Here is a 12,960-nt window from a genome sequence, read left to right as displayed (position 1 = left end):
CATCTTGCTTGGTCTTGCTTGGTGTTCTCTCAGCTTCCTAGTGTGTGATTTAGTGTATGTCACTAGTTTGGGAATATTATTAGCCATTAATACTTCAAATATTTATTCTGTTTCTTTTTCTCTTTCTTCTTCTTCTAGTATTATCATTATGTATCACAACTTGTGTACTTGTCCTACAGTTCTTGGACATACTAGCCTTTTTAATAATTCCATTCATTTTTCTGTTTGCTTTTCTGTTTAGGAAGTTTCTATTGGTACATCTTTAAGTGCACCAGTCCTCTCGCCAGTGTACTAATGAGTCCATCCATGAATTCCAAAGGCATTCTTTACTTCTCTTATAATGCTTTTTATTTTTAGCATTTTCTTAGAGATTCCATCTCTCTACTAACATTAATCATGTGTTCTTACATTTGTTTATTTTTTCTTTTAGAGCCCTTAGCATATTAATCATAATATTTTAAACTTTCATATCTGATAATTCCAAATTCTGTGTCACATCTAAGCCTAGTTCTTAGGCTTGCTGTGTCTCATCTGTTTTTTTCTTTCCTTAGCGTACCTTATAATTATTGTTTAAAGTGCACATTATATGTCAGTTATTAGGAACTAAGGCTAGTAGGCCTTTAGTGTGAGGTTTTGTATTAATCTGTATAAAGCTGACTGTGTTTAAATGTTTGCTGTAGCTGGAAGTGCCAGAGGTTTCAGTTTTATTTTTTTCTCTCTGTTTTCTTTGGATTTCCCTAAGCACAACTTCTTAAATAGAGTCTGTGTTTTGCACCTCTCTCCATTATAATTCACTGTTATTATATCGAAGCCCTGTTGATGTGGTGGCAAGGTATGGAGTGAAGCAGTCTTCTATAAACTTAATTTGATTAAATAGCATTTTTGTAAATATTTTTATTGTGAGACAGAGAGAGAGCCCAAGTAGGGGAAGAAGGGGGCAGAGGGAGATGGAAACCCCCCCCCCACCGAGATCATGACCTCAGCAGAAGGCAGACACTTAACAATTGAGTCACTCAGGCACCCCTCATTTAATAAAATGAAAAAAAAATAAAATATCTCATTCATTAAATAAAAAATCTCATTTTTATTAATGGACTTGAGTCCCTTGGCTGTGGCCTTTAGAACCATTTCTTTAAAAAAAAGCATTTCTTAGCCTTTTTTTGTAAGACGAGGCTAGAGAGGCCTAGGGTTAACTAACTGCCTTTCCCTCAGATTCTCTAGGGTTCTAATAATTTCCTCTGGAGGGAAGACCTTTGTTATGGGAAGTACCTGGGCATATTTCAACAAAATGGTAACATCCTCTCCTAGCCCAAAGCATGAGAGGATTTTTCTTTGATCTCCAAGGTGAGAACCTACTAGAATTCCTGGAGATAAAACCCATGAAAATGCGGTGGATCATCTGAGACTTGGCTCCTCACTCAAGCTAGTCCAATTCAGCCTCCAGCAATTCACTGAGGTTATCATTTATGTATTTCTACCACATAAACGGCTTCTGTTCAGGTATGGACATCTCAGCTGTAATTCTCTGTATTTGCCTATCTCTCTAGATTTTGAGGTGGTGGTTTGTCCTATAATCTCCATTCTTTGATTGATCTAAAAAAATCATTGATTTTCAGTTTGTAGAACTTTGCTCTTGTGTGGATGACAGTGACAGCTTCCCAGCTCTTTACATATTGGAAGCTGCAATGGAAGTGTCTTCTCATTTTCTTTTAAGACTCTTCATGACAGCATGGAAATCCCCCACTCTGGGAGCTCCATGTCCCTGCTCCTCTCCAGACTTACTGCTCTCTAATGTTGCCATACAGCTGTCATCTCAGCACTTGGGGCTTCCTTCCTTGTTTTCTGGATTCACTCCAACATATTTTTGGTTTACAACTTCATTTTGCTACAGTTTATTCTCATAGCTCCATGAAGGAGGGAATATGGGAAATAGATTTTGAGTATCAGAAAATGTCTTCTAGCACCCAGTGTTACTGATAAGAAATTTGTACCAATCTTATTTTGTTCTGAAAGTTTACATTTCTTTTTTGTTTTTTGAAAGTTTACATTTCTGCCTGGGAACAGGGCACTTGTGTGTGGTATGTATGTGTCTGTGATATGTAAGTGTGTGTATGAGGGATTGAGGACAGAGTTGAGAGTTGATTGTTTTGTATATAAAAATTTTCAGGGACCCCTGGGTGGTGCAGCAGTTTAGCGCCTGCCTTTGGCTCAGGGCACGATCCTGGAGACCCGGGATCAAATCCCATGTCGGGCTCCCGGTGCATGGAGCCTGCTTCTCCCTCTGCCTGTGTCTCTGCCTCTGTCTCTCTCTCTCTGTGTGTGACTATCGTAAATAAATAAAAAAAAATAAAAAATTCAACTACTTTGTTTATTTTCAGTGCCATATCTCTTTCCTATCCTTTCCAGGGCCAGACATTTCCAAGTACCACATGTCTCTAGTTGTATGAGTTTAATAGTCTCCCATCTCAACTTAGCCTGCTTTAGTGCATCTTGTAGCCATCTGAACCCATATGTCCAGATGGATTACAAATTTCTATATACCAAGATATTGATAATTATACATTTTCGTGACAAAAATTTAAAGCATTTTTACTGTCTTTAAAAAAATTACAAAAAAATAAAAAACAAATAAAATAAATAAAAAATAAAATAAAATAAAATAAATAAGTAAAATAAATAAATAAAATAATAAAACAAAACAAAACAAAATTTACAGGGCAGCCCTTGTGGCTCAGCGGCTTAGGGCCACCTGCAGTCCAAGGTATGATCCTGGAGACCCGGGATCGAGTCCCACATCAGGCTTCCTGCATGGAGCTTGTTTCTCATGTTAACATGACTTCCTGATATCAGTAATTGTGATTTTAATGCACAAGGCTCTGGGAAGAGCACTTATTGTCTGAGAACAACAGAGTTTCCCAGCTTTTCCAATACTTCCATTGGTATTTTTTGTGTGTCTTCAATGATATTATTTGTTTTGAGTGTGAGTAAAAAATATTTAATGTTCCAGTAGACTACTTTGGCTGGGGTGGTATATCATGTAAGCCAGCCTCAGATTTTTCCTTCCTCAGTCAAGTGGCGGTGGTATTCATAAGTGGTATTACTGAAAGAAGAAGTGATAGCACAGCAGGAACAGGGAGGAACCATATATTCATAAAACTTACCTGTGGCTTTGGTTCCTGCTAGAGTACAGTCTTAAATATGTCATTTTCACATGCCAATTTCATGGCTTCCTAGGTTAGATAATACCCAGTTCATGATGAATACTCACATTTCATGTTACTTGGTATCTCAGAGTTAAGTCTCAGTCTCTACCAAGTAGACTAGTAGCAAGAGAACAACTACTTTGTAAAAGAGAATCTATATCCTACAAATGGTATAGCATATCTCTAGAATCCTAGAGGTCTCTCTGTGACTCTTTAGTTAGGGTTTGTTGTTGGGTCCATGCAATAGTCTGTTTTGCCAAAGATCTTTGGATGAATAATAGATCCTTTGGATCCCCACTCTAGTTTCTGGATTATGAAGCTGCTTGAACTGCAGACTGGGTTAACTGGAATATCTTACTGTAATCTGGCTTACAAATTGTTGGCAGCCTTACAAATTATTTAATGAGTTGAGACAAGGAACACTCAATTTTTTTTCTTATAAAATCCAAAAAGGCCACCAAAAGTTCTATCTCTATTTTTATGATCAGGAAGCAAAGTATAGCACCTTGTATTTCACTTTGGAGGGGTATCTTTTTTTTTTAAGATTTTATTTATTTATTCGTGACAGACACACAGAGAGAGAGAGAGCCAGAGAGAGAGAAAGAGAGAGAGAGAGAGAGGCAGAAACACAGGCAGAGGGAGAAGCAGGCTCCATGCAGGGAGCTTGATGTGGGACTCAATCCCGGAACTCCAGGATCACGCCCTGGGCCAAAGGCAGACACTAAACAATTGCACCACCTGAGCGTCCCTGGAGGAGATATCTTGGTATGTCTTGAACTCCCTAAAACTTCAAAGAGTTGGGAGGACATTAGGTTTTCCTGGGAATTATCTCTTCATGTGTTTATGGTTCTATTACCTCATCATATGGGGGATCAATATGATAGCCTATGGAATGGTGAGATGATACAAGTATTAACAGAGTGAAGAGTTGTAGAGGAATAATGGTGACCTAAACTGTCCCTGCTGGCTGAAGGTAAATATTTGTGTGAGGTGTGTGTGTGTGTGCATGCATGAGTGTGTGTGTGTGTGTATGAGAGAGAGAGAATTGGAGCATATGAAGTATCAAAGGCCACATTGCCCTGTTCGATTAAAGAGCCTACATATGGATCAGCAACTATAATTCAGTCACCACATTGTTAGGGTAACAATAATCTATTGATTTTTCTAAGGCCAGTTACCTGGGCCAAACAGACCAGTTAAAGGAGGATCGAGGAGGATTTACAACTCTAGAATTTTTCAAGTATTCAGTGCAGGCACTAATGTGTGAAATCCCCTTAAAAATGAAGAATTGATTTTGACTTACTATTTTGGCAGAGAGGAGTTATCCCTGAAGCTTTCATTTTGCTGTCTCTGTCATAACATCCTTTATAGTTTAGGGGGCCAATGTTGTGATTTTGTCTGTAATAGTATGTTTATTCCAACTGAGCACTCTGGGAAAGAGGAGATAACCACAAGCATGTTTTTAGATGCACTGAGCCTCTGTTGAGATAGAATTGAGCCAAAGATCCAGTTATAATTCTACCCGTAAGTACATCTTCTCTAATTCTTAGACCATTGACATTCCAGGCCCTTGGGAGTTTATGTCATCTCAGTCAGTATCCAATCACTATTGGAAGGTTTGGATAGTTCCTTTTCTCAACATATAGCTATATTAACATTTTCCAGAGTTACAGAACCAGTAGGATTGATGGATAGATCTGTAGGTAGGTAGGTAGGTAGGTAGGTAGATAGATTAGATAGATAGATAGATAGATAGATAGATAGATAGATAGATAGATAGATAGATAGATAGATGATAGATAGGAGATTTGTTATGAAAATTGGTTCACACAATTTTAGCAGTTGAGATATGCCACAATCTGCTATCTGCAACCTGGAGAACCAAGAGAGCCAATGGTATTATTCAGTTTTAAGTCCAAAGTTCTGAGAACCAGGGTTGCTGATGGTATAACTCTTAGTATGAAGATGAAGGCCTGAGAACCAGGGATACATTGGTCTGAGTCCTAGAGTTTGAAAGCCTGAGAACCAGGAGCTTCAGTGTCCAGGAGCAGGAGAAGATGAATGATGTGTCAACTCTAGAAAAGAGTGGAAGAATTCAGCCTTCCTCTGCCTTTTTTGGTTTTGTTTGGTCCCTCAACAGATTGGATAGTACCTGACCACATTGGTGAAGTTGGCTCTTGTTTGCTCATTTGACTGATTCAGATGTTCAACTCTTCTGGATACACTCTCAGAGATACACCCAGAAATAATATTTCACCTACACCTAAACATCTGTTAGTTTAGTGAAGTTGACACGTAAAATTGACCACTGCATTCTGATAAATGTCCCTAGTCTCTTTGGAGTAGGCTTCTTGGAATCTTCTGGGAAAATTTATAGTTGTGATATTATTACAAGATCCTCCTACATCTACCTAGTCTTATCTTCATTCAGGGATTATAGGTATGTTTATTGACTCAGGCCTGGAAATTGGATGAGAAGCCTTAACTCCTCCTTTATGTTGACTCAAGTGAGGCTTTTGTTCATCAGATGTAGAAGGGTTTTATTCATATTATACAAATTGAGTAGAACCTTAGTTCTGTTCCTCTGTCTCAGCCCTTCATCCATTAGCTCATATTAAAGGGTTTGCAGGTCAAATCATTTTGATAATCACTCTGGTCCTGCTGTCCATCAGGGCTGTCTTGCCTGTCTTGCCCTTCCTGGTTAATTGATGCTCTATTTTGGCTCACCAAAATCAGGGACACTGGTTAAATAGCACTTCCAATCTGGAAATATAGCCACTAAGGGAGCAACAGAGCTTTACAGGAAGGTGTGCTTCAATCTTCCTTGACAGGATATTGACTGAAACAATATATTTCTCAGTGTTTTGGTATAGGAAGAATACTCTAAGCCCTCTTAGGAGATCTAGTTAGGAGAATGTTATACATGATCAATCTATCCCAGTATTTTTACTTTCTTCAATCTTGGGATTTTCATATCTATAAATTCATCCTGGTTTATAATTTTGTTCCTTCCTCCATGGTCTTAGAATCCATTTCCATGATATCCCCATTAGCTAACCACCAAGTAAAAATAACAACAAAATATTTTAGTTATTTTGGTGTGTAAGCTGCTCACTTTCTAAATTTCATTTTGTACCATCCTTACAATGACATGTTTGGATTTTAGTTGTTGATCTTGAGACATTGAAAGATGAAAGGAGTACAGCATGACAAGACTTGTCATTCTCTTGAAAGGTATCCTGCTCAGGTGAAGCCATTAAAGGATCTCTGGTCTAGCAAGTCTCTACTCATCAGACAGGGAAGGAGGAACTTCTGCTGACCAGGGTGGCACTTAGGAATCTGAGGATACTCAAAGTTATGTGAGTCTACTCAAATGTATCTGTTCAAATCATCAGGCTACCATTCGTTCCCAATCAATGTCCTAAATTTTCCAGAAGGACCTGATGAGGTTAAGGATTGACTTATCTTCATCATAACTTGAGCTGGAAATTTAAAATATTGAACCAGTTATTTCCCTTTTCATTGGCCTCAATAATAATTGACAGTCTCATCAACTTTATATTCTTCTTTTTTATGATATTATTTTGTGTAGAGACACTTGGGCTGTCAAAGCATTGACTCCAAAAGGTTCTTTTTTGCAGGTGACCAGAGCTGATGATTTAAATAACTATTTTATCAATACAGACCATGGATTTTCCTGGTCCCACCATTTAGTTTCAGTAGGAGCCTTTCTCTACTGAAAATTATTTACATCAGATACAAAATCCTAAATTGCTGTTTTTTTAATCCTCCTTTGCAGAGGGCAAAATCTAGCTTGTTGAACAAAGAGAATTACTATAAACTATACAGGGTCCATAAATATTAGAAGGGTTAAATAACCATATTCTAGGATGCGCTTCCAGAAATAATTCCCAAAACCACAATGCAGAATTGGTTGCCAGTGTAGCTGGTGTCACTGACAAAATTAAGAAACTGCCCTCAAGTTGGGAAGTTGTCACTATAGTTACTGGCTCCAGAACCATGCTGCAGCTGGTATGGCCCACCACAGGAAAAGGAGTGTTTCATTCCATGATTCTCTTCTCACTTTCTCAGTTCTTGAATTCAAGGGGAAAAAAAGCCAGACATTAATTAGTGGAATCTAAATCACACTGGAACTCTGCCTGCAAGTTCATCTGGGAAATGTAGTTTCTGTTTATCTGGTGTCTATAGTACACAAGAGGAGGATCTATATAGTTTCTAACAGTTTTTCTCCGTATACACAAATGCATTAGCACACATGTGTATACACATGCATACACACATGTCAGTAGAATTACTTTTTGGCATCCACTGCTCATACATCAAGAGCCATCATTTTTTTATTAGTAATAAAGGTGGTGTTTATTTTTTAATAATAAATTTATTTTTTATTGGTGTTCAATTTGCCAACATACAGAATAACACCCAGTGCTCATCCTGTCAAGTGCCCGCCTCAGTGTCCATCACCCATTCACCCCCACCCCCTGCCCTCCCCTTCCACCACCCTTAGTTCATTTCCCAGAGTTAGGAGTCTTCATGATCTGTCTCCCTTTCTGATATTTCCTACCCATTTCTTCTCCCTTCCCTTCTATTCCCTTTCACTATTATTTATATTACCCAAATGAATGAGACCATATGATGTTTGTCCTTCTCCAATTGACTTATTTCACTCAGCATAATACCCTCCAGTTCCACCCACATTGAAGCAAATGGTATTTGTCATTTCTAATGAGCCATCATTTTTTAATCATATAGTTTGGCTCATGTGAAAATAAAGAAGAATCCAGCCCCTAGTCCACGTGGGCTAATGGAATAATTTTGTTTGGGAAGAGTGCTCTTCATGCTGCCTAAGGCAGAAGCTCAGAGCAGATGAGTCCTAACAGACATCTGCCAGGACATTTACTCAGGGATTCTTTTTTTTAAGATTTTATTTATTCATGAGAGACACACATACAGAGAGAGAGGCAGAGACTCGGGGAGAGGGAGAGGCAGGCTCCATGCAGGGAGCCTGACGTGAGACTCGATCCCAGGTATCCAGGATTACACCCCAGGTAGAAGTTGGCGCTAAACTGCTGAGCCACCCAGACTGCCCTACTCAGGGATTCTGCAGTAGAGTGGTCCATCAGGTCAAGCTCTGGGTGTCTATCTACCACCCCCATCACCCATTCCTCACCCAGGCAGTATATGTCACATATTTATTTTAGGACCAAAGATGTGTGGGTGAAAACTCAAGTAGAAAGAAAAACTCTTGGGCAGCCCAGATGGCTTGGTGGTTTAGCACCGTCTTTGGCCCAGGATGTGATCTTGGAGACCTGGGATCAAATGCCACGTCAGGCTTCCTGCATGGAGCCTGCTTCTCCCTCTGCCTCTCTCTCTCTCTCTCTCTCAATTGAATAAATAAAATCTTAGAAAGAAAGGAAGAAAAGCTCTCACCATTGTTTATTCCAACGTCCTGGTGGCACGAGATAGCCAGGTTCAAAAGACCACTAGATACTCTGTCTGGTCATGGATCAAGTGGTAACAAACTCAACAAAAGGAACTGATTTAATAGAAATATCAGTACAGGGAATTAAAATAGATATCATGTATATCCTAAGACTTATAAGCAAAAATCACAAATAAGAAATTAGATAAAGAATTTATGAAACAAGAATAGATAGTAACAGCAAAAATTAAAGAATATGAATATAAGAAATACAGTATAATGATTAACATTGAACTCTGACTCCATTTCCAAAACAACACCACAAAACAGTTGAAGAAGAAATTAATGAGCTGGAAATGTGAGAAATGGCATAAAATGACACATGGCAAAAAGGGTTAAGCAAAAATTTAAAGGGGAGACATGGATGATAGCATTATGAGTTCTAACATCTATCAGAATGAGTGCCAGATGGAGAAAATAGTGAGATTGTATGTGACGTTCAGGGAAAAGAAAAGATAGAACATTTCCAGAAATAAAGATTTGGTGAAAATCCCCAAATCCTGACTGGGATGTATTCAGAGCATATACATATATTCCTGGCTACCTGGTAGAGAGATTTTAGAGGGTGAAGGATGAAGGGGAAAGTCCTAAAGTTTCTGTAAAGACAACAGATTACTTACAAAGGAAAGAAAGTCTTCTTGATATTAATCTTAGTAGCAATTTCAGGTTGTAGAAGTGGATAAAAATCAAAGATGAAGAATGGAGAATAGAAGAAAAAGTTAAAGTTAGAAATAAATAGATCTCAAATTCTAAGAATAAAATAAAGGAAATGAAGAGAAAAATAAAGATTATACAAGTAAACGAAATAGTTTAATAACAGATTACTAAAGATATAGGAAAGATAACTATTACAATGTAAATCAAAAGAAAAGTCACATGAGGTAATATGCAGTAAACAATCTTGAGTTAAGGAAAACAAAACAAAACTGATTTTCAATCTGGATAGAAAATACCTTCACCACAGGAAAGTAGAGTGAGAAAGAGGAAAGGAGAGCACAGTTGACTATAGGTGGGGAATTTGTGTCTTAAAATCTTGAGGTGTGTTTCCTATTAGAATTTCATGGAGTCAAAATCAAGATACTGACTCTAATATAATATCCTGAAACTCCATCTGATTACTTTAAGAGCAAGAACCTATAGGCACTATAATTGTCTATACTTAAAATTTCGGGGGTATTTTTTTTTATTTCAAACAGGTGGTAATTGGGTATGTTATTTTTTTAAAGATTTATTCATTGGGACACTTCGGTGGCTGAGCAGCTAAGCATCTGCCTTCTGGCCCATGGCGTGATCCTGGAGTCCGAGGATGGAGTCCCACATCAGGCTTCCTGCATGGAGCCTGCTTCTCTGTCTGCCTGTGTCTCTGCCTCTCTCTGTGTGTGTCTCTCATAACAAATATATTTTTTTAAATATTTTATTTATTTATTTGAGAGATAGCGAGGGGGAGCAAAGGAGGGAAGAAAGGGAGAAGCAGGCTCCCCACTAAGCAGGGAGCCCGACATGGGGCTTGATCCCAGGACCCTAGGATCCCAACCCAAGGGCAGACACTTATCCAACTGAGCCACCCAGGTGCCCCTGGGTGTGATATTCTTGCATGGCCCATACATGCAGCACTTAACATCACCTCTAAACATTTCCCACACAGATAGAATATTACAGTATTATAGGAAGTTGGAGAAAATCACAAGTACTCATAGAATTTAAAGGTTGTTCAGAGATCCAGGATAAGGGATGTTGCTTCTCCACTGAGTATAATAGCATTTTAGATGGAGTTATCTCTAAAAGAGGCACTAGAGCAATATGCTTTGTGTTTCTTGCTCTAAAAATGGTTTAACATTGTTTTCATTTACTTTAAAAAATAAAAGATAAAGAAAGGAAAGCAAGCACTGGGAAATGCCTCTTTAAGGCTGTGGTTCAAATCAATAAAGCATCTCTATAGATAGCGAATACCATTTTTCCATCATTGATCTTTCTATTTGGAGATAACATTCTTGAAGATTAAATTGCAATAGTAAGCAGGTGTTACTGCAGATTTCGATAAACAACTGAAAACCTTCTCTATGCCTGCTTCTCTGAGATTCCACTTCCATTATCTTAAGAAATGCATAAAATAACATATGATAAAATCCAACACAGAGGCCACTCATTCTGGACTTGAATGCCATAAAACTAAGCAGATAAATAGTTTCAGTAAAATGTGTTATAAACTAGGTAAACCTAATTAAATTACTTCTCCAGTTCAAAATGATGATTGATCTGTGGTGGGATTACACATGGGTATGAAGCTCCCACCTGGGTATGTTCATGTTTTATGGTCTTTTAGACTTGGAAGCAAATGTTATTATATCTACTTTCCATAGCTTTCCCCTAATGTTAATGGATTGAGAAATGAAACATGCTTTCTTAACTTCTCTTGGGCTTTATGACTATGACTAGGCAACCAGCAATAGAAAACAGTGAGAAACAAATGGCAAAATCTCAAAATCAAGTCCTTTCTTAAGGTCAGCTATGGTGTATACACTGCCCTGCAGCTAATAATAATAATAATAATAATAATAATAATAATAATAATAATAAAAGAAGAAATAAAGACGTGTAACCTTATTGCTCTTAACTCTTTCCTCTGCTCTCCTTTCCTCTAGTCCTGTGTTCTTAAGAGATAGGTGACTGTTAATGTTAATCTTTTAGCAAGTACAAACATGAAGACTAACATTAGCATGAACTAATTTACTTGAATGTGACTTCCTTAAGGAGAGGGAATGTATCCTATTGGTATTTTGAACCTCCAGATGGAGAACAATGCTACCTTACATTAGTTGCTCAAGAACAAAATAATGCCATTTCACATATATTTGTAGCACACATCATACAGTTCTGCCAACTGTTCTGTCATGGAAAAGATAAAAAGTAGTGTCATGAACACAGAACTCTGGACCTTCCACAAAACATATGAGTCTTGGGATTGTATCCTGATCATTCCACATTGCTCTTTTGTAGAGGGTAGATATATCCATTTTTATCACTGGGTGTTGAAACATCTTGATTTTCAGGTGATACTGAGCAAGGGCAGGGAGAGATAGAGGGAGGGCCATGAAATCAGGCTTACAGAAATCACAAGGGTGCCGAGATGTAAAAAAACAGAGATAAGAAAATAGACCAGACCACAGGGTCCCAGAGGTGAGGGAGTATTTTTCTTTGGCAGCTATAATGCAATCAGAGAAAGTCACCAGACCACAAAGAAGTAAGTCATTAAGGGTGTTATCAATAGTCCTTGCTCAAACCAAGACTGCACAAGAATCTCAAGGCCACAAACTCCCTGGCCAAGTTTTCAGTAAAAGACCAGCCTGAAGAGCCCTCAGTGGCAACCCTGTTAGGGGTATCTGAGAGCTTTTTCTGTATCCTTGCTTAATAAACTTCTATCGCTTTACTCACTCTCCTTTGTCCATGAGCTTGTCTCTGTGAGACAAGTACCTCACTCTCGCACTTCAATATAAGAAACCAGAAAGATTTGTATGGGAAACAGTAATATGAGACTATAAAGTATCTAGCAGGGACATTTTGTTATTATTTTATTTTTAGCATTTTTTACTTTGGGAATTAATAAACGAAACAGTTTTTCCCCCCCCAGGAGAATTAATGGCTCATTACAGGCAGTGTAGTGAGTGAAAAAAAAAACAAAACAGGAGACACTTAGAAGCAATTAGTATTTACTGAATTACCTGCTATATGGCAAACTTTTGCTAAACTTTGGCTATCCTGATGTGAGTAAGACAGATATGGTCCCTGTCCTCACTGAGTTGACATTTTAGGCAATAGGCAACATGCCAGCTGACTAAACAAACTAAACAAACAACCAAGTAAACAGGTATTTTCAGTGCTTCATAGGAAAGGAACAACCAGAGCATATTTATATATTATAAATTGAAATACACAGTTATGTATTATATGCTTAACAACATATATAATATAATATATATGTGGGATCCATTTAAAATTGTGTTCGAAAAAATTCCCTAAAACTGTATCATTCCATGCTATCTCCTAATACTGCTAGAAACTTCTTGAAGTTTCTATGATTTTTTTGGTCTCCAACAGTGTGAAACCTCCCTTGACCTGTGAGCCAGCCTTCAGAAGAAGAGGCAGCTGGGAATCATTGCCCTGGGGATGCTCTGGGATCCAGAACAGGGGTAAGTATCTGCCAGACCTGCGGCAACCTTGCTGTCTGCATTGGCTAAAGCCACTTAAATTATTCAC

At 38.1% G+C, this 12,960-nt stretch overlaps 1 long non-coding RNA gene across 1 annotated transcript; it reads left to right on the top strand.

Annotated features, from left to right (window-relative positions):
- The first annotated feature begins 1,315 nt into the window (after nucleotides 1-1,315).
- On the top strand, nucleotides 1,316-12,941 carry LOC144310176 (uncharacterized). Its single transcript, XR_013375864.1, has 3 exons — nucleotides 1,316-1,500; nucleotides 6,438-6,562; nucleotides 12,802-12,941. It is a non-coding gene; the product is annotated as an uncharacterized LOC144310176 (long non-coding RNA).
- The last annotated feature ends 19 nt before the right edge of the window (nucleotides 12,942-12,960 follow it).

The sequence above is a fragment of the Canis aureus genome, unplaced genomic scaffold (genome assembly GCF_053574225.1).
Source record: "Canis aureus isolate CA01 unplaced genomic scaffold, VMU_Caureus_v.1.0 ptg000494l_RagTag, whole genome shotgun sequence".
NCBI lineage: Eukaryota > Metazoa > Chordata > Mammalia > Carnivora > Canidae > Canis > Canis aureus.
Note: the sequence above shows the minus strand (reverse complement) of the source record. Positions and strands in the feature narration are given on the sequence as shown.